The sequence below is a fragment of the Leuciscus leuciscus genome, assembly GCF_965113295.1.
Source record: "Leuciscus leuciscus genome assembly, chromosome: 10".
NCBI lineage: Eukaryota > Metazoa > Chordata > Actinopteri > Cypriniformes > Leuciscidae > Leuciscus > Leuciscus leuciscus.
In genome coordinates, this window is record NC_138734.1 from 20915625 (window position 1) to 20938527 (window position 22903).

The 22903-nt window shown below is 40.3% G+C and overlaps 1 long non-coding RNA gene across 1 annotated transcript; it reads right to left on the minus strand.

Moving 5' to 3' along the window:
- Positions 1 to 22028: 22028 nt before the first annotated feature.
- LOC309507245 lies at positions 22029 to 22539 on the minus strand. Its single transcript, XR_014209098.1, has 2 exons — positions 22448 to 22539; positions 22029 to 22415 (listed from the first exon to the last, which is right to left on the minus strand). It is a non-coding gene; the product is annotated as an uncharacterized lncRNA (long non-coding RNA).
- Between the last annotated feature and the right edge of the window lie 364 nt (positions 22540 to 22903).

Here is a 22903-nt window from a genome sequence, read left to right on the forward strand (position 1 = left end):
TTGCATTGCACTGCATTGCATTGCCTTGTTTTGCTTTGCACTGCATTGTATTGCATTGCATAACGATCTAACGTTGTGCACTGAAGAATAACATATGCACTTTTCACATTGCATTGCATTGTTTTGCGTTGCACTGCATTGCATTGCATTGCATTGCATTGCATTGCATTGCTTTGCCTTGCATTGCATTGCATTGTATTGCACTGCACTGCACTGCTTTGCATTGCATTGCCTTGTTTTGCTTTGCACTGCATTGCATTGCATTAACGATCTAACGTTGTGCACTGAAGAATAACATATGCACTTTTCACATTGCATTGCATTGCACACCAGAACTAACTCATTCCCATGTTGATTAAAGACATAACGTGTGGTTGCATTGCATTGCATTGCATTGCATTGAATTGCATTGCATTGCATTGCATTGCATTGCATTGCATTGCATTGCATTGCATTGCATTGCCTTGTTTTGCTTTGCTTTGCACTGCATTGCATTGCATTGCATTGCATTGCATTGCATTGCATTGCTTTGCCTTGCATTGCATTGCATTGCATTGCATTGCATTGCATTGTATTGCACTGCATTGCCTTGCATTGCATTGCATTGCATTGTATTGCACTGCATTGCATTGCATTGCCTTGTTTTGCTTTGCACTGCATTGCATTGCATTGCATTAACGATCTAACGTTGTGCACTTAAGAATAACATATGCACTTTTCACATTGCATTACATTGCACACCAGAACTAACTCATTCCCATGTTGATTAAAGACATAACGTGTGGTTGGTTGCGTTGCATTGCATTGCATTGCATTGCATTAACGATCTAACGTTGTGCACTGAAGAATAACATATGCACTTTTCAGATTGCATTGCATTGCACACCAGAACTAACTCATTCCCATGTTGATTAAAGACATAACGTGTGGTTGGTTGCATTGCATTGCATTGCATTGCATTGCACTGCATTGCACTGCACTGCATTGCACTGAAATGCAGTGCAAAGCAATACAAAACAAAGCAATGCAATGCAATGCAATGCAATGCAATGCAATGCAACCAACCACACGTTATGTCTTTAATCATGGTTGCATTGCATTGCCTTGTTTTGCATTGCCTTGTTTTGCTTTCTTTTGCGTTGCACTGCATTGCATTGCATTGCATTGCATTGCATTGCATTGCATTGCTTTGCCTTGCATTGCATTGCATTGCATTGCATTGTATTGCACTGCATTGCATTGCATTGCATTGCCTTGTTTTGCTTTGCTTTGCACTGCATTGCATTGCATTGCATTAACGATCTAACGTTGTGCACTTAAGAATAACATATGCACTTTTCACATTGCATTACATTGCACACCAGAACTAACTCATTCCCATGTTGATTAAAGACATAACGTGTGGTTGGTTGCGTTGCATTGCATTGCATTGCATTGCATTGCATTGCATTGCATTGCATTGCATTGCACTGCATTGCATTGCATTGCATTGCACTGCATTGCATTGCATTGCCTTGTTTTGCTTTGCACTGCATTGCATTGCATTGCATTAACGATCTAACGTTGTGCACTGAAGAATAACATATGCACTTTTCACATTGCATTGCATTGCACACCAGAACTAACTCATTCCCATGTTGATTAAAGACATAACGTGTGGTTGCATTGCATTGCATTGCATTGCATTGCATTGCATTGCATTGCATTGCATTGCATTGAATTGCATTGCATTGCATTGCATTGCATTGCCTTGTTTTGCTTTGCACTGCATTGCACCAGAACTAACTCATTCCCATGTTGATTAAAGACATAACGTGTGGTTGCATTGCATTGCATTGCATTGCATTGCATTGCATTGCATTGCATTGCATTGCATTGCATTGAATTGCATTGCATTGCATTGCATTGCATTGCCTTGTTTTGCTTTGCACTGCATTGCATTGCATTGCATTGCATTGCATTGCATTGCTTTGCCTTGCATTGCATTGCATTGCATTGCATTGCATTGCATTGTATTGCACTGCATTGCATTGCATTGCATTGCATTGCATTGCCTTGTTTTGCTTTGCACTGCATTGCATTGCATTGCATTGCATTAACGATCTAACGTTGTGCACTTAAGAATAACATATGCACTTTTCACATTGCACATTGCACACCAGAACTAACTCATTCCCATGTTGATTAAAGACATAACGTGTGGTTGGTTGCGTTGCATTGCATTGCATTGCATTGCATTGCATTGCATTGCCTTGTTTTGCTTTGCACTGCATTGCATTGCATTGCATTGCATTGTATTGCATTGCATTGCATTGCATTGCTTTGCCTTGCATTGCATTGTATTGCACTGCACTGCATTGCATTGCATTGCATTGCATTGCATTGCATTGCATTGCATTGCATTGCATTGCATTGCATTGCCTTGTTTTGCTTTGCACTGCATTGCATTGCATTGCATTGCATTGCATTGCATTGCCTTGTTTTGCTTTGCACTGCATTGCATTGCATTGCATTGCATTGCATTAACCATCTAACGTTGTGCACTGAAGAATAACATATGCACTTTTCACATTGCATTGCATTGCACACCAGAACTAACTCATTCCCATGTTGATTAAAGACATAACGTGTGGTTGGTTGCATTGCATTGCATTGCATTGCATTGCATTGCACTGCATTGCACTGCACTGCATTGCACTGAAATGCAGTGCAAATCAATACAAAACAAGGCAATGCAATGCAATGCAATGCAATGCAATGCAATGCAATGCAATGCAATGCAATGCAATGCAAAGCAGTGCAAAGCAAAACAAAGCAATGCAATGCAAAGCAATGCAAAACAAAGCAATGCAATGCAAAGCAATGCAATGCAATGCAATGCAATGCAATGCAACCAACCACACGTTATGTCTTTAATCATGGTTGCATTGCATTGCCTTGTTTTGCATTGCCTTGTTTTGCTTTGCTTTGGACAACATTGCATTGCATTAACGATCTAACGTTGTGCACTGAAGAATAACATTTGCACTTTTCACATTGCATTGCATTGCCTTGTTTTGCTTTGCACTGCATTGCATTGCATTGCATTGCATTGCATTAACGATCTAACGTTGTGCACTTAAGAATAACATATGCACTTTTCACATTGCATTACATTGCACACCAGAACTAACTCATTCCCATGTTGATTAAAGACATAACGTGTGGTTGGTTGCGTTGCATTGCATTGCATTAACGATCTAACGTTGTGCACTGAAGAATAACATATGCACTTTTCAGATTGCATTGCATTGCACACCAGAACTAACTCATTCCCATGTTGATTAAAGACATAACGTGTGGTTGGTTGCATTGCATTGCATTGCATTGCACTGCATTGCACTGCACTGCATTGCACTGAAATGCAGTGCAAAGCAATACAAAACAAAGCAATTGCAATGCAATGCAATGCAATGCAATGATGCAAAGAAATGCAGTGCAAAGCAAAGCAAAACAAAGCAATGCAATGCAAAGCAATGCAAAACAAAGCAATGCAATGCAAAGCAATGCAATGCAATGCAATGCAATGCAATGCAATGCAATGCAATGCAACCAACCACACGTTATGTCTTTAATCATGGTTGCATTGCATTGCCTTGTTTTGCATTGCCTTGTTTTGCTTTCTTTTGCGTTGCACTGCATTGCATTGCATTGCATTGCATTGCATTGCATTGAATTGCATTGCATTGCATTGCATTGCATTGCCTTGTTTTGCTTTGCACTGCATTGCATTGCATTGCATTAACGATCTAACGTTGTGCACTGAAGAATAACATATGCACTTTTCACATTGCATTGCATTGCACACCAGAACTAACTCATTCCCATGTTGATTAAAGACATAACGTGTGGTTGCATTGCATTGCATTGCATTGCATTGCATTGCATTGCATTGCATTGAATTGCATTGCATTGCATTGCATTGCATTGCATTGCATTGCATTGCATTGCCTTGTTTTGCTTTGCACTGCATTGCATTGCATTGCATTGCATTGCATTGCATTGCATTGCATTGCTTTGCCTTGCATTGCATTGCATTCATTGTATTGCACTGCATTGCATTGCATTGTATTGCACTGCATTGCATTGCATTGTATTGCACTGCATTGCATTGCATTGCATTGCATTGCATTGCCTTGTTTTGCTTTGCTTTGCACTGCATTGCATTGCATTGCATTGCATTGCATTAACGATCTAACGTTGTGCACTTAAGAATAACATATGCACTTTTCACATTGCATTACATTGCACACCAGAACTATCTCATTCCCATGTTGATTAAAGACATAACGTGTGGTTGGTTGCGTTGCATTGCATTGCATTGCATTGCATTGCATTGCATTGCATTGCCTTGTTTTGCTTTGCACTGCATTGCATTGCATTGCATTGCATTGCATTAACGATCTAACGTTGTGCACTGAAGAATAACATATGCACTTTTCACATTGCATTGCATTGCACAACAGAACTAACTCATTCCCATATTGATTAAAGACATAACGTGTGTTTGCATTGCATTGCATTGCATTGCATTGCATTGCATTGCATTGCATTGAATTGCATTGCATTGCATTGCATTGCATTGCATTGCATTGCATTGCATTGCCTTGTTTTGCTTTCTTTTGCGTTGCACTGCATTGCATTGCATTGCATTGCATTGCATTGCATTGCATTGCATTGCTTTGCCTTGCATTGCATTGCATTGCATTGCATTGTATTGCACTGCATTGCATTGCATTGCATTGTATTGCACTGCATTGCATTGCATTGCATTGCATTGCATTGCATTGCATTGCCTTGTTTTGCTTTGCACTGCATTGCATTGCATTGCATTGCATTAACGATCTAACGTTGTGCACTTAAGAATAACATATGCACTTTTCACATTGCATTACATTGCACACCAGAACTATCTCATTCCCATGTTGATTAAAGACATAACGTGTGGTTGGTTGCGTTGCATTGCATTGCATTGCATTGCATTGCATTGCATTGCATTGCATTGCATTGCCTTGTTTTGCTTTGCACTGCATTGCATTGCATTGCATTGCATTAACGATCTAACGTTGTGCACTGAAGAATAACATATGCACTTTTCACATTGCATTGCATTGCACAACAGAACTAACTCATTCCCATGTTGATTAAAGACATAACGTGTGTTTGCATTGCATTGCATTGCATTGCATTGCATTGCATTGCATTGCATTGCATTGCTTTGCTTTGCACTGCATTGCATTGCATTGCATTGCATTGCATTGCATTGCATTGCATTGCATTGCTTTGCCTTGCATTGCATTGCATTGCATTGTATTGCACTGCACTGCATTGCATTGCATTGCATTGCATTGTATTGCCTTGTTTTGCTTTGCACTGCATTGCATTGCATTGCATTGCATTGCATTGCATTGCATTGCTTTGCCTTGCATTGCATTGCATTGCATTGTATTGCACTGCATTGCATTGCATTGTATTGCACTGCATTGCATTGCATTGTATTGCACTGCATTGCATTGCATTGCATTGCATTGCATTGCATTGCCTTGTTTTGCTTTGCTTTGCACTGCATTGCATTGCATTGCATTGCATTGCATTAACGATCTAACGTTGTGCACTTAAGAATAACATATGCACTTTTCACATTGCATTACATTGCACACCAGAACTATCTCATTCCCATGTTGATTAAAGACATAACGTGTGGTTGGTTGCGTTGCATTGCATTGCATTGCATTGCATTGCATTGCATTGCCTTGTTTTGCTTTGCACTGCATTGCATTGCATTGCATTGCATTAACGATCTAACGTTGTGCACTGAAGAATAACATATGCACTTTTCACATTGCATTGCATTGCACAACAGAACTAACTCATTCCCATGTTGATTAAAGACATAACGTGTGTTTGCATTGCATTGCATTGCATTGCATTGCATTGCATTGCATTGCATTGCATTGAATTGCATTGCATTGCATTGCATTGCATTGCATTGCATTGCATTGCATTGCCTTGTTTTGCTTTCTTTTGCGTTGCACTGCATTGCATTGCATTGCATTGCATTGCATTGCATTGCATTGCATTGCATTGCTTTGCCTTGCATTGCATTGCATTGCATTGCATTGTATTGCACTGCATTGCATTGCATTGTATTGCACTGCATTGCATTGCATTGCATTGCATTGCATTGCATTGCATTGCATTGCATTGCATTGCCTTGTTTTGCTTTGCACTGCATTGCATTGCATTGCATTGCATTAACGATCTAACGTTGTGCACTTAAGAATAACATATGCACTTTTCACATTGCATTACATTGCACACCAGAACTATCTCATTCCCATGTTGATTAAAGACATAACGTGTGGTTGGTTGCGTTGCATTGCATTGCATTGCATTGCATTGCATTGCATTGCATTGCCTTGTTTTGCTTTGCACTGCATTGCATTGCATTGCATTGCATTAACGATCTAACGTTGTGCACTGAAGAATAACATATGCACTTTTCACATTGCATTGCATTGCACAACAGAACTAACTCATTCCCATGTTGATTAAAGACATAACGTGTGTTTGCATTGCATTGCATTGCATTGCATTGCATTGCATTGCATTGCATTGCTTTGCTTTGCACTGCATTGCATTGCATTGCATTGCATTGCATTGCATTGCATTGCATTGCATTGCATTGCTTTGCCTTGCATTGCATTGCATTGCATTGTATTGCACTGCACTGCATTGCATTGCATTGCATTGCATTGCATTGCCTTGTTTTGCTTTGCACTGCATTGCATTGCATTGCATTGCATTGCATTGCATTGCATTGCATTGCATTGCATTGCATTGCATTGCCTTGTTTTGCTTTGCACTGCATTGCATTGCATTGCATTGCATTGCATTGCATTAACCATCTAACGTTGTGCACTGAAGAATAACATATGCACTTTTCACATTGCATTGCATTGCACACCAGAACTAACTCATTCCCATGTTGATTAAAGACATAACGTGTGGTTGGTTGCATTGCATTGCATTGCATTGCATTGCACTGCATTGCACTGCACTGCATTGCACTGAAATGCAGTGCAAAGCAATACAAAACAAGGCAATGCAATGCAATGCAATGCAATGCAATGCAATGCAATGCAATGCAACCAACCACACGTTATGTCTTTAATCATGGTTGCATTGCATTGCCTTGTTTTGCATTGCCTTGTTTTGCTTTGCTTTGGACTGCATTGCATTGCATTAACGATCTAACGTTGTGCACTGAAGAATAACATTTGCACTTTTCACATTGCATTGCATTGCACATCAGAACTAACTCATTCCCATGTTGATTAAAGACATAACGTGTGGTTGCATTGCATTGCTTTGCATTGCATTGCTTTGCTTTGCTTTGCATTGCATTGCCTTGTTTTGCTTTGCACTGCATTGCATTGCATTGCATTAACGATCTAACGTTGTGCACTGAAGAATAACATATGCACTTTTCTCATTGCACACCAGAACTAAATCCTTCCCATGTTCATTAAAGAGATATGTGTGTTGTTGCATTGCATTGCACAAACGATCTAACCGTTGTGCACTGAAGAATAAAATATAGGTTATGCACTTTTTGCATTGCATTGCACACCAGAACTGTCATTCCCTTGTTCATTGATAACGTGTGTTGTTGCATTGCATTGCATTTTACTAACATACGTTATGCACTTTTTGCATTGCATTGCATTGCACACCAGAACTAACTCATTCCCATGTTGATTAAAGACATAACGTTTGGTTGCATTGCATTGCATTGCATTGCATTGCATTGCCTTGTTTTGCTTTGCACTGCATTGCATTGCATTGCATTGCATTAACGATCTAACGTTGTGCACTGAAGAATAACATATGCACTTTTCACATTGCATTGCATTGCAGACCAGAACTAACTCATTCCCATGTTGATTAAAGACATAACGTGTGTTGTTGCATTGCATTGCACTAACGATCTAACCGTTGTGCACTGAAGAATAACATATAGGTTATGCACTTTTTGCATTGCATTGCATTGCACACCGGATCAAACTCATTCCCATGTTCATTAAAGACATAACTATGTGTGTTGATCTGACACACAACACACGATCTACGTTGTGCACTGAATAACAATATGCACTTTTCGCTGTGCATTAAATTGCACACCATTGCATTGCGGTTGCACACCAGAACTAACTCATTCCCATGTTGATTAAAGACATAACGTGTGTTGTTGCATTGCACATTGCATTGTATTGCATTGCATTGCATTGCATTGCATTGCATTGCATTGCATTGCATTGCATTGCATTGCCTTGTTTTGCTTTGCACTGCATTGCATTGCATAACGATCTAACGTTATGCACTGAAGAATAACATATGCACTTTTCACATTGCATTGCATTGCACACCAGAACTAACTCATTCCCATGTCGATTAAAGACATAACGTGTGGTTGCATTGCATTGCATTGCTTTGCATTGCATTGCATTGCATTGCATTGCATTGCATTGCATTGCATTGCATTGCATTGCATTGCATTGCCTTGTTTTGCTTTGCACTGCATTGCATTGCATTGCATAACGATCTAACGTTATGCACTGAAGAATAACATATTCACTTTTCACATTGCATTGCATTGCACACCAGAACTAACTCATTCCCATGTTGATTAAAGACATAACGTGTGGTTGCATTGCATTGCATTGCATTGCATTGCTTTGCATTGCATTGCGTTGCATTGCATTGCATTGCCTTGTTTTGCTTTGCACTGCATTGCGTTGCATTGCATTGCATTGCATTGCATTGCATTGCATTGCATTGCATTGCTTTGCATTGCATTGCGTTGCATTGCATTGCATTGCCTTGTTTTGCTTTGCACTGCATTGCGTTGCATTGCATTGCATTGCATTGCATTGCATTGCATTGCTTTGCATTGCGTTGCATTGCATTGCATTGCATTGCATTGCGTTGCATTGCATTGCATTGCATTGCATTGCATTGCATTGCGTTGCATTGCATTGCATTGCCTTGTTTTGCTTTGCACTGCATTGCGTTGCATTGCATTGCATTGCATTGCATTGCATTGCATTGCATTGCATTGCATTGCATTGCATTGCATTGCATTGCACTGCACTGCATTGCATTGCATTTCCTTGTTTTGCTTTGCACTGCATTGCATTGCATTGCATTAACGATCTAACGTTGTGCACTGAAGAATAACATATGCACTTTTCACATTGCATTGCATTGCACATCAGAACTAACTCATTCCCATGTTGATTAAAGACATAACGTGTGGTTGCATTGCATTGCATTGCATTGCATTGCATTGCACTGCATTGCATTGCATTGCATTGCATTGCATTGCATTGCATTGCACTGCATTGCACTGCATTGCACTGCACTGCATTGCATTGCAATGCAGTGCAAAGCAAAACAAAACAATGCAATGCAATGCAATGCAATGCAAAGCAATGCAATGCAATGCAATGCAATGCAATGCAATGCAAAGCAACGCAGTGCAAAGCAAAGCAAGGCAATGCAGTGCAGTGCAAAGCAAAGCAATGCAATGCAATGCAATGCAATGCAATGCAATGCAATGCAATGCAATGCAATGCAATGCAATGCAATGCAACCAACCACACGTTATGTCTTTAATCATGGTTGCATTGCATTGCCTTGTTTTGCATTGCCTTGTTTTGCTTTGCTTTGCACTGCATTGCATTGCATTGCATTAACGATCTAACGTTGTGCACTGAAGAATAACATATGCACTTTTCACATTGCATTGCATTGCACATCAGAACTAACTCATTCCCATGTTGATTAAAGACATAACGTGTGGTTGCATTGCATTGCATTGCATTGCATTGCATTGCATTGCATTGCATTGCATTGCTTTGCATTGCTTTGCATTGCTTTGCATTGCTTTGCATTGCTTTGCATTGCCTTGTTTTGCTTTGCACTGCATTGCTTTGCATTGCATTGCATTGCATTGCATTGCATTGCATTGCATTAACGATCTAACGTTGTGCACTGAAGAATAACATATGCACTTTTCGCATTGCACACCAGAACTAAATCCTTCCCATGTTCATTAAAGAGATATGTGTGTTGTTTCATTGCATTGCACAAACGATCTAACCGTTGTGCACTGAAGAATAACATAAAGGTTATGCACTTTTTGCATTGCATTGCATTGCACACCAGAACTAACTCATTCCCATGTTGATTAAAGACATAACGTGTGGTTGCATTGCATTGCATTGCATTGCCTTGTTTTGCTTTGCACTGCATTGCACTGCATTGCATTGCATTGCACTGCATTGCATTGCATTGCATTGCATTAACGATCTAACGTTGTGCAGTGAAAAATAACATATGCACTTTTCACATTGCATTGCATTGCACACCAGAACTAACTCATTCCCATGTTGATTAAAGACTTAACGTGTGGTTGCATTGCATTGCATTGTTTTGCTTTGCACTGCATTGCATTGCATTAACGATCTAACGTTGTGCACTGAAGAATTACATATGCACATTTCACACACCAGAACTAAATCTTTCCCATGTTCATTAAAGAGATATGTGTGTTGTTAACGTTGTGCAATATTATAGCTTATGCACTTTTCGCATTGCATTGCATTGCACACCAGAAATAACTCATTGCCATGTTCAATAAAGAGAAATCTCTCTATGTCTTTAATTAACATGGGAATGAGTTAGTTCTGGTGTGCAATGCACTGCAAAAAGTACAAAACCTATGGTGTTGCTAGGTGGTTGCTAAGGTATTCTGGGTGTTTGCTAGGCGGTTGCTATGGTGTTGCTAGGATATTTTCAGTGGTTGTTATGGTCTTTTGGGTGGTTGCTAGGCGGTTGCTAGGGTATTTTGGGTGGTTGCTAGGGTCTTCTGGGTGGTTGGCTATGGTGTTATGGATGGTTACTAGGGTGTTTTGGGTGGTTGCTAGGGTGTTGCTAGATGGTTGATAGGGTGTTCTGGGTGGTTGCTATGGTGTTGCTAGGCGGTTGCTAGGGTGTTCTGGGTGGTTGCTAGGCGGTTGCTAGGCGGAGGCTAAGGTATTTTGGGTGGTTGCTAGGCGGTTGCTAGGGTGTTGCTAGGTGTTTGCTAAGATATTTTGGGCGGTTGCTAGGGTTTTGTTAGCGGTTGCTAAGGTATTTTGGGTGGTTGCTAAGGTGTTTCTAGGCGGTTGCTATGGTGTTGCTAGGCGGTTGCTTAGGTATTCTGTGTGGTTGCTAGGCGGTTGCTATGATGTTGCTAGGATATTTTCAGTGGTTGCTATGGTCTTTTGGGTGGTTGCTAGGCGGTTGCTAGGGTATTTTGGGTGGTTGTTAGGGTGTTCTGGGTGGTTGCTAGGGTATTTTGGGTGGTTGCTAGGGTGTTGCTAGATGGTTGATAGGGTGTTCTGGGTGGTTGCTATGGTGTTGCTAGGCGGTTGCTAGGGTGTTCTGGGTGGTTGCTATGGTGTTGCTAGGCGGAGGCTAAGGTATTTTGGGTGGTTGCTAGGCGGTTGCTAGGGTGTTGCTAGGTGGTTGCTAAGATATTTTGGGCGGTTGCTAGGGTTTTGTTAGCGGTTGCTAAGGTATTTTGGGTGGTTGCTAGGGTGTTGCTAGGTGGTTGCTAGGGTATTCTGGGTGGTTGAGAGGCGGTTGCTAGGGTATTTTGGGTGGTTGCTAGGTGGTTGCTAGGGTGTTGCTAAGCGGTTGCTAAGGCATTTTGGGTGGTTGCTAGGGTGTTTCTAGGCGGTTGCTATGGTGTTGCTAGGTGGTTGCTAAGGTATTCTGGGTGGTTGCTAAGGTGTTTCTAGGCGGTTGCTATGGTGTTGCTAGGCGGTTGCTTAGGTATTCTGGGTGGTTGCTAGGCGGTTGCTATGATGTTGCTAGGATATTTTCAGTGGTTGCTATGGTCTTTTTGGTGGTTGCTAGGCGTTTGCTAGGGTATTTTGGGTGGTTGTTAGGGTGTTCTGGGCGGTTGGTAGGATGTTTTGGTTGATTACTAGGGTGTTCTGGGTGGTTGCTAGGCGGTTGCTAGGGTATTTTGGGTGGTTGCTAGGGTCTTCTGGGTGGTTGGCTATGGTGTTATGGATGGTTACTAGGGTGTTTTGGGTGGTTGCTAGGGTGTTGCTAGATGGTTGATAGGGTGTTCTGGGTGGTTGCTATGGTGTTGCTAGGCGGAGGCTAAGGTATTTTGGGTGGTTGCTAGGCGGTTGCTAGGGTGTTGCTAGGTGGTTGCTAAGGTATTTTGGGTGGTTGCTAGGGTGTTGCTAGGTGGTTGCTAGGGTATTCTGGGCGGTTGCTATGGTGTTGCTAGGCGGTTGCTAAGGTATTCTGGGTGGTTGCAAGGCGGTTGCTAAGGTACTCTGGGTGGTTGCAAGGCGGTTGCTAGGTGGTTGCTAGGTGGTTGCTAGGGTGTTCTGGGTGATTGCTAGGCGGTTGCAATTGTGTTGCTAAGCGATGGCTAAGGTATTTTGGGTGGTTGCTACGGTGTTTCTATGCGGTTGCTAGGCTGTTCTGGGTGGTTGCTATGGTGTTGCTAGGTGGTTGCTAAGGTATTCTGGGTGGTTGCTAGGCAGTTGCTAGGATGTTATGGGTGGTCGTTATGGTGTTGCTAGGCGGTTGCTAGGGTATTCTGGGTGGTTTCTAGGCGGTTGCCTGGTGTTCTGGGTGGTTGCTATGGTGTTGCTAGGCGGAGGCTAAGGTATTTTGGGTGGTTGCTAGGCGGTTGCTAGGGTGTTGCTAGGTGGTTGCTAAGATATTTTGGGCGGTTGCTAGGGTTTTGTTAGCGGTTGCTAAGGTATTTTGGGTGGTTGCTAGGGTGTTGCTAGGTGGTTGCTAGGGTATTCTGGGTGGATGCTATTGTGTTGCTAGGCGGTTGCTAAGGTATTCTGAGTGGTTACAAGGCGGTTGCTAGGGTATTTTGGGTGGTTGCTAGGGTCTTTTGGGTGGTTTCTAGGCGGTTGCTAGGCGGTTGCTAAGGTATTCTGGGTGGTTGCAAGGCGGTTGCTAAGATATTTTGGGTGGTTGCTAGGGTGTTGCTAGGCGGTTGCTAAGGTATTCTGGGTGGTTGCTAGGCGGTTGCTATGTTGTTCTGGGTGGTTGCTAGGATATTTTCAGTGGTTGCTATGGTCTTTTGAGTGGTTGATAGATCTATCTATCTTCTTCAAACTATTTTAAACTTCAAATACTTTAAACTTCAAACTAAATTAAACTTTAAACTAATTTAAACTTTTTAAACCTCAAACTTATATAAGGGTCATTCCTGGTATGCGGTGACATTTTGGCTTCATAAGTGTTGGGGAAAAAAGTACATGATTTTCATGTTTTTAGCATTCTACCAAAATAGTGACATGTTTAACTATAAGGAATACATATTGGTCAAGCTCAGGGACTCAAAAAATAATTATTATGGGTAGATTGTTCAGACACTGTCCATGAAAATATTCCACCCTGTTAGGAACATATACATAGTTATCACAACATGTTTATAATGTAAATGTTAAACAATAATGAACTTTTCTTGGGTAGTATATGTCCCTTATGCCATCTTAGATTATTTTTTTCTTCTTGAAACAAGCAAAACAATTTTTGATGAATAGTATATGTCTTGATTATTAAAAACAGGTACTTTTTGTGCCCATTTTTGCAAATAGTATAAATAATAATAAAAAAAATTGGCTCAAAAACATATATAGCCTATGCTGTTCGTGCTCCTCACCTCACAAAATAAGACAAAAGTATACCAAACATTTAACGTTGCTGTCAAATTATTATTTAAAATGACTTGTCTAACAGGGTGGAAAGGAGCATAACGGGGTGGAACGGAATATAACGGTGGAACACCAGTGTTAAAAGGTTCAGTGGATGAGCTTTTTGTCATTGTCCTGCATGGTTTGCCATCAGTAATGTGTGGAACTGCACCTATATAATACTGTTTCAAAACAATAAAATAAAAAAAATTCAAATTTCCTTTGGGGGAGGGACACAAAAAATAGCTATGCGGTTCCTTATCACAATCAATCATGGTGGCAAAACAATTCTCTCTTCAGATGGCTAGAGAAATATTTACAAATTAGAGAAGACAGACATAATAAATTAATTTATGTATTTATATTTGATTAAAAATAAAGATACTATAATTCATTTGAATTAACTAGATTAAGAAACGCATACAAAATTCTATTAGAATTTCCACCCTGTTAGTTTCACATTCCACCCTGTTAGATTTATAGACCTAACAGGGTGGAATCTAACAGGGTGGAAAATTCTGAGCTAAGTTAGTCATAGCTCTTTGAGTGATCAACATTTAGCCAGCTAACCTTCTACAGATGAACAGAACTTTTATAACTATGTCAGATTTGTTTTTACATTTTTTTTGATAGGACAAACATTCTCAATAACATAGCCTAACAGGGTGGAACTTTAAGGGTGGGACAAGCAGGAAAACATTTCAAAAACTATAAAAAAAGTTAGGAGTGAGAGTTGAAGCTTATCTCAGTTTGTACAGTTGAATTCCAGCGGGAAAAAGAAATGATGTCACTTCTTGAAAATGGTCTCAATGAAATTGCAGTCGGATTTGGAAGGCAGAAAAGTACATACTAACTGGAAGATGACTTCAGGGACGCAGTAATTGAAGAAAATTTAAAGAAAAAGACCTATATTTTCAAATGATTTATGGGTGGTTCTTCAACTACGGGCACTTTTGGCCTTGTGAACTTGAGGTAAAAAAAAGTGTTCAAATCAAAATTGTCACAGTCTAACAGTTAAATATAACTAGTCTAGTTTAATGATCCATAAGAGAACGCACTTACATTATAAGACAAATTGGTGTTTTTTGACATATTTTCCGATCCGCACTGAATAAATGTCATTTCCATCACATGTAAATATTTGATTATTATTTAAAATTAAAATGATATACATAATTTCTTAACAGTGTAAGAGCACTTTCACACATAGTTTTACCAATTTATACCTATATTGCAATTACCATAGATTTGTGGATTAAGTAAATTAATTGTCATGAGGCCCAAACACAAAGCTTACATCCACCACAACCTGAAATATAATATTACATTGGTTAGATACATTTCAGAAAAATAACTACTTGTGTTATTACATTAAGTGGAACATTATCCCATAAACTATGCAGACATTTTTAATGAGTGATTAGAATTTTGTACATATTTTTTTAAAAGTTATGAGGTGGTGGAAATGACTGGGTGTTGTGGAAATGACAATGAATGGACGTCCATGTAGAAAAACAGAAAACATTTATTTGAAACCCATTTAACAAAAGATGAACAGATGAACAGTTACAGTCTTTCTGTAAACAACTTTAACCAACAATTAATTGTATTAATTGTAATTGTAAAATTCTAATCGGTCTCTTAGATGAACACTGTTCTGAAGAGAACATTTTAAAAGACACCTTAAACTATACCATATGAATTATCATATAACATGAACTAAACTTTTACTGAAAAGCACCTACAGGGTGGGCCATTTATATGGATACACCGTAATAACATGGGAATGGTTGGTGATATTAAAGTCCTGTTTGTGGCACATTAGTATATGTCATGGTCACCACCCATCTTGAGGAGTTTGCCCCCTCACATATACTAATGTGCCACAAACAGGACTTTAATATCACCAACCATTCCCATGTTATTACGGTGTATCCATATAAATGGCCCACCCTGTAGATCACGAGGGTTGTGCATGTATGAGGGAGAGAGAGTGGGAGAGAGGTTTGAACATGGAAAACATGGAGGTTTGTCCAGAGGGCAATTATGGTGACCAGACGGTATGTGTGTGAGAGATAATGTGCATGAAAGTGAGGTAGTGTGTGTGTGTGTGTGTGTGTGTGTGTGTGTGTGTGTGAGAGAGAGAGAGAGAGAGAGAGAGAGAGAGAGTTTATGAGAGAGGGAGTGTGTGTGTGTGTGTGTGTGTGTGTGTGTGTGTGTGTGTGTGTGAGAGAGAGACAGTTTATGAGAGAAGGAGTGTGTGAAGGAGTGTGTGTGTGTGTGTGTGTGTGTGTGTGTGTGTGTGTGTGTGTGTGTGTGAGAGAGAGAGAGAGAGAGAGAGAGAGTTAGTTTATGAGAGAGGGAGTGTGTGTGTGTGTGTGTGTGTGTGTGTGTGTGTGTGTGTGTGTGTGTGTGTGTGTGTGTGTGTGTGTGTGTGTGTGTGTGTGTGTGTGTGTGTGTGTGTGTGTGTGTGAGAGAGAGAGATTCAAGGCCAAATCTTGCAAATTTCTTTCCAAACTTCTGTCTTAATCTCCTTGTGCCGTTTTGTCACGGGTACGGGCTCAGGGATGAGGCCTATTATATCCATGGGTTGGTACCAGATGACATCATCTCTCAGTGGCCAATAAAAGCGATTGATCCCAATACCGGTCATTGTTTTCACTTGAGCACCACTGTATAACTCAACATCCTGAATAATACCTGGGTACACATCTCCATCATACACCACTGCACACCACTGACCGATAAGACCCTCATGCAAGTCCAAAATTGGTTGCAGAACTTGATCTTGGGATGTGACAGGAAGTGTACTGGTTGTAGGGGTAGCTTCATCCCATGGCTGAAACCTGACCGTTTCTGGTGTGAAACAGTTGCAATCGTTGGGTGCAGAGCAAAAACAACTTAGAATCCTCCATGACATCTGACTTGGAGAATGAGAGGTGATCTGCAAGGAGATAAAAAAAAGTCTGTCAGAGCATTCAATTAGTCATAACTTGTGTTAAGAAACAACAGCAAGACCATAAAATGTATAAAGAAACAACAGCGAGACCATACCTGATGAATTTTCATCGTGCCACGAATTGTCTGTAATTCAGATGGAACGTGAACATCCATTGCCTCAATGGCATCTGGCTCAATATAGAACAGCTCTGTGGCAGACTTTTGCTGCTTAAGCTCCTCAAGCAGTACTCGTGCATCTGGAATGTCCTTCCCTCTTGCAATAAGATCATCCGCTCTTCTCTTCACCGCCGCTCCAATCCCATCAGCTGGGCCTTTGCCGTGGCCAGCCTCTAAGAAATTCCAGGTCACACTTTTCCAACCCATTTGGTAAGGAACATTGGTGAGGAGGAAAAAGTTTTTTTTTGAGCGGTATTGAGTCGTTGGTCCGTCACTGACCACATGAAGTGTGGTTGCAGTGGGATGTTGTTCTCTCAAGTAAGTTAGAACTTGGGTTAGATGTGCCCATATTGCTGAGGGATCGTGGCGAAAAGAAGAGCTGATTGAGCATAATGACTTTACATCCTTCCAGGTGTAGGCCACACCAGTATGGAGTGAGACCTGGTGATGCGAATCACCAAAATGTACCGCCTGGACTTCACTGTTGTACTTGCACTGGAAGTTCTCTGCAAAATCAATATGCAGAATGACCTCGTCCTCTCTCAAGTTTTCCTTTAGGCCACGGAGAGCTGCATACTGATGCCTGATGTTATACACATGCTTTCCAAGTTTTTGTTTTAGATCTGTTGAAAAGTCTTCTAGTAAAGTATGCAGTGTACCCTCTATTTTCTCCTTAACAGTGAGATGAACTGTGATTTTCTCTTTAGTTCCATCTTTCTTTTTCTTCTCTCTCTCCTCAGCTTTTGCCTTCCATGTGTGCCAAAATGTCTGTGCTCCAGGGTCAAAGGCCGAGATCTGCAATTCTTTGTCCACACAGTTGGGACATTCTCTGTACATACACTCCTTGGTGTATGGTGAACAGCACAGAGAGACAACCAAATCTTCAATTTTACTGCTGTTGATCACTTTGTGCTGCAGCAGTTTGTCTGCCATTAACTGCATATTGGCATGCGTCTTGCATATGCATGTGTCTCTGTCCTTAATTGTGGGCTTTATAATCCAAAAAGGACGTTTCTTGCAGAACACACTGTAAGAAATCTGTATGTCAGGGTACTCCTTCTTAAATTTCTCATGAAGTATTTCCATGGGTTCATTAAGGAATCTCTTCTGTTTTTTCATTTTTTTCTGTGTCACAGTCTCCTTTTTACCAGTTGTTGCTCTGCTGTTTTCATCTCTTTCCAAGAATTGCTTGATTTTCTCTTCTGTGTCTGTGGTGATGCTGTTTTTTTGTTTCTTCCTTGTGTATTTAAGTGCTGCTGACCTCTTTTCATTATTTTTCATTCTCTTGGCTGAGAAGCCAAATTCTGTTCTAGCCATTTTCAGAAGGCGATATTTCTTGAGGATCTTTCCTGCCATTATCTTCGAAATAAGTTGTTTTTCTCTCTCGGAGGACAGATTTTCATATCTTTCTCTCAGCTCAGCAAGAAGAGCATTATGGAAAACCAAAGTTCTTCTTAGAGTGTGTGGTGGTGTTACCCTCTGCTTTTTTGACTTGGCATTTGGGGAGTCAGCCTGCTTCACTTTCTTCATTAATCGGTCATACCGTTTGCGGTACATCTCGGCCTTCTGCAGAGCCTTCCCAAGCATAGCTGTGCTTTTATACAATGCTGCATAAACTTTTGAACGGTTTCTTAGAACCTTTTTCCTTCCCCTTTGTTTTTGACTTAAACTTTGGGCAGAGGGTGATGGTGAGGGTGGTGGGAGAGGTGGATCAACATCATGTTCTGGCTGGACAGAATCTGGAGAGTTTGGCGGTGTAGTGGTAGAAAGGTAGGCCTGTACCTCAAGACATTTGTTCATCTTCTCCCGATAATTTTTTTGATTGGTTCTCCATTGTCTCCTTCTTTTGCGTTGTTCGCGCTTTGACAAATCTGCAATTGGCTTTACAACCCCTCTTTCTTTTTTCTTTATGTATCTCTCCCTGTCTCTCTTCAGTCGCTCTTCATATTTGACAGGGTCCTCTTTTAGTCTGTCCCTATAGGACTGAGACCTTTCTCTAGTTGACTTCCATGGCATCTTAAAAATAGATTAAATGGCATTTCAACAAATATATATTTGAATAAATACATTAGTGTTGTAAATTTCAATAAATAAAATATTCATATGTAGCCACTCAATCTATGAATTGCACCTTGTAAGCATAAATGTCATTTCCACCTCACCTTTGTCATTTCCACCCAAGAAGGTAATGTGGTGGAAATGACGGTGGTGGAAATGACAATCCTACAGTATTTTGTAAAAAAATCCAAGCTAGTATTACAGATTAGCTATTAATTGGTAGCTAGCATTGCATGCATGCAAAATGCATCTATTTGTGTTAAAAAATCAATTTATTTACAAACTCATTTGATGTTACGCCATGTTTGGAAATGACATACAATAAAAATATTTTCATTTCAAGCAATATTTACCTTGAGTTTTCTTCTCCAAGTTGTAGAAGAAATTTTAAATCTCCTCCATGTCAGACATGTGCTGTGATGTCATTGTTCATCTCCATAGAAACTACCCAAACAATCTTTCAAAAAAACTTTTTAAAGGGACATTACTGCGTTGTGGTGGAAATGACGGCAATACTGTGGGACAACTACATTTTGTATATAAAATCACATTAATAGTTGTCTGACCTTAAATACCTCAATTATGTTTTGATTCTTTTACTGAAACTTTATTCAGTCATAATAAAAAAAAAAGGATAAATCATTTTTTACACTTCTTTTTCATTATTGAAGATCAAAAGTCTGGGTGTGGGACAAGCACAAAACAGCAATATTTGCATGTATAATGATGTTTAAAAGGTGAAAAAATCATCGTAGACTACCGGTAAAAAGTTCCTAAAGTACTTTCATTGTAAATTTAACTATGAAAGTGTGAATTTTTCAAAATCATATTTTTTTAATAAAATATGATCAAAGGACATGAAAGTGCCCGTAGTCTAAGAATTGCCCTTATATGTATGATTAGAGGCAGTTTAGCCTAGTCAATAACATAATTAAAAAATATTTTGAGGTTTTTGTCATTTCATGGTTTATATTTCTTGCAGAAGTTGATTACTGTGCACTGAGGACATGATAAAATTGAATGCATACATCAATTAAAATTGTGTAAAATACAAAATAGTATTTTTAATGTCTATTATCTCTGTTTAAATGGTAAAGAATATTTAAATCTACAATTTAAGCCATTTATTATAAATATGTGACTCATTTTAGAGAAAATATGAGTAAATAAATCATTGGGACAGGAAAGTCACCGCATACCAGGAATGACCCATAAACTTTAAGATAATTTAAACTTCAAACTACTAAATTTACTTCATTTTAACTTATAAACTGTAACGCATATAAACTCTGAGTGTGTAAGTGTTATCGAGTTAGTGTATGTGTGTGTGTGTATATGTATGTGAGTTAATGTGTGTGTGTGTGTGTGTGTGTGTAACCGCCTAGAACACAATAGCAACCACTGAGAACAACCTAGCAACCGCCTAGCAACCACCCAGAACACCCTAGCAACCATCCAGAATAACTTAGAACACCATATCAACCACTCAGAACACCCTAGCAACTGCCTAACAACCACCCAGAACACCCTAGCAACCACCTATAATACCTTAGAACACCCTAGCAACAACATAGCAACCACTCAGAACACCGTAGCAACTGCCTAACAACCACCCAGAACACCCTAGCAACCACCCAAAATACCTTAGAACACCCTAGCAACCACTCAGAACACCCTAGAAACCACCCAAAAGACCCTAGCAACCACCCAAAATATTCTAGCAACCGCCTAGCAACCACCCAAAACACCCTAGCAACCGCCTAGAAACCACCCAAAAAACCTTAGCAACGACTCAAAATATCCTAGCAACCGCCTAGCAACCACCCAGAACACCCTAGCAACCACCCAAAACAGCCTAGCAACACCATAGCAACCACCCAAAATACCTTAGCAACCGCCTAGCAACACCCTAGCAACCACCCAAAATACCTTAGAACATCTGTTCCCAACAGGGGGGTCGCGGCCCACAAGGGGGCCTCAGCGAGCTCTGTGGGGGGTCGCGTCGTATTTTGAATCGTTTTGAGCAATGAGCATTAAATAAAAGTCCTTCGCTTTTTTCTGTTCAAAATTTACAAAATTTATATAATGAGCGAGTTCATCATGAATCCATTTTCCAATCCGTGTTTTTGTCTTATCCTAAACCACTATGGTACACCTATAATAAGTTTTTACATTGGGACTATTTCACACTGGTTCGGATCGCTGCCGCTGCGGAGTAGCCCAGTACCTGCGTGACTCGTCATAGACGTACACAGAGAGAAGTAGTTCCGGCTACAATGTTCTTCCGAAAGACGCATTATTCTGTTAATAAACGCAAGTTTATTATCGCTCGCTATAGCGCCAAAAGCGTCAAAAATAAAGCCTCACATTGATAAAGCCTCACAAATAACATGCAAGTATTGAGGTCCCAGACAGCAGTCATTTAGTAATAGCCTATATACTTTTTTTTTTTACCTACACACCAGTGTGAATATTTTTGTTATTGCATTTCAAATAGGGCCAATTTATAGGCTACTGCTAGGCTTACGTTTTTAAATTACAAAGGGCCTTCTGATGTTTTTGTTATGGTATTTTCAATATTATAGGCTATTATTTATGCATAAACATTCTGGTTATAAGAAACATACCGTTTGCTTGAAAACAACATATTCTGTCATCCTTGCTGCAAGCTTACAAGAGCGATAATATCATTAAATGTGAAGGGGGGCCCTAAAATATTTTCTTGGGAAAAAGGGGGTCTCAGACATAAAAAGGTTGGGAACCACTGCCTTAGAACACCATAGCAACACCACAGCAGACACTCAGAACACCCTAGCAACCACCAGAGCCGGACAGTAACGGAGTACATTTACTTGAGTACAGTACTTAAGTACAATTTTGAGGGATCTGTACTTTACTCGAGTATCATTTTTGGGGAGTACTCATGACTTTACTCAAGTACATTTGAGAGGCAAATATTGTACTCTTTACTCCGCTACATATCTATCCATAACCGTGAGTACCCGTTACTTCTTCTAAAAAATACAAAATAAAGGAAAAAATACAAATCTCGGAAACCCTCAATTTGTTGTTTCCCTCTCAAACGTGATTGGATTGTGCAGGCGCCACTGATTGGGACAGCCTATCAGCAATCACCTTCAGCTTTCCGCCAAAGTCAACTCCATGGTCAGATTTAGATAAGAGACGAAACCATGGACGAAACAATGGATTAAGACGCAGCAGGTCCATCCCGGGAATGTGCCAACCCGTGGCCCCACCTCGCCAGACTATTTCAATTTTCTGAACAAGTTAATGATAGTTTTCGCTTCAAGTGTTTGCTGTGTTTACCAATGTAAGCACTGTGGCAGTAGTAATGCAATATTTAGAAAATGTACTCTTGTACTCTTGATACTCAAGTACTTTTAAAAACAAGTACTTCAGTACTTTTACTTAAGTAGACATCTGACTGTAGTACTTTTACTTGTACTTGAGTAAAATTTAGCAAGGGGTATCTGTACTTTTACTCAAGTAATGAAGCTGTGTACTCTGTCCGCCTCTGGCAACCACCCAAAATACCTCAGAACAAACTAACAACTGCCTAGCAACCCCCCAAAAGACCTTAGCAACCGCCTAGCAACACCCTAGCAACCACCCAAAATACCTTAGAACGCCATAGCAACACCATAGCAACCAGTCAGAACACCCTTGCAAACACGCAAAATACCTCAGAACACCCTAGCAACTGCCTAACAACCACCAAGAACACCCTAGCAACAATCTAGCAACCACCCAAAAGACCCTGGCAACCACCCAAAATACCCTAGCAACCGCCTCAACCACCCAAAAGACCATAGCAACCACTGAAAATATTCTAGCAACCACCCAGAACACCATAGCAACCGCCTAGCAACCACCCAGAATAC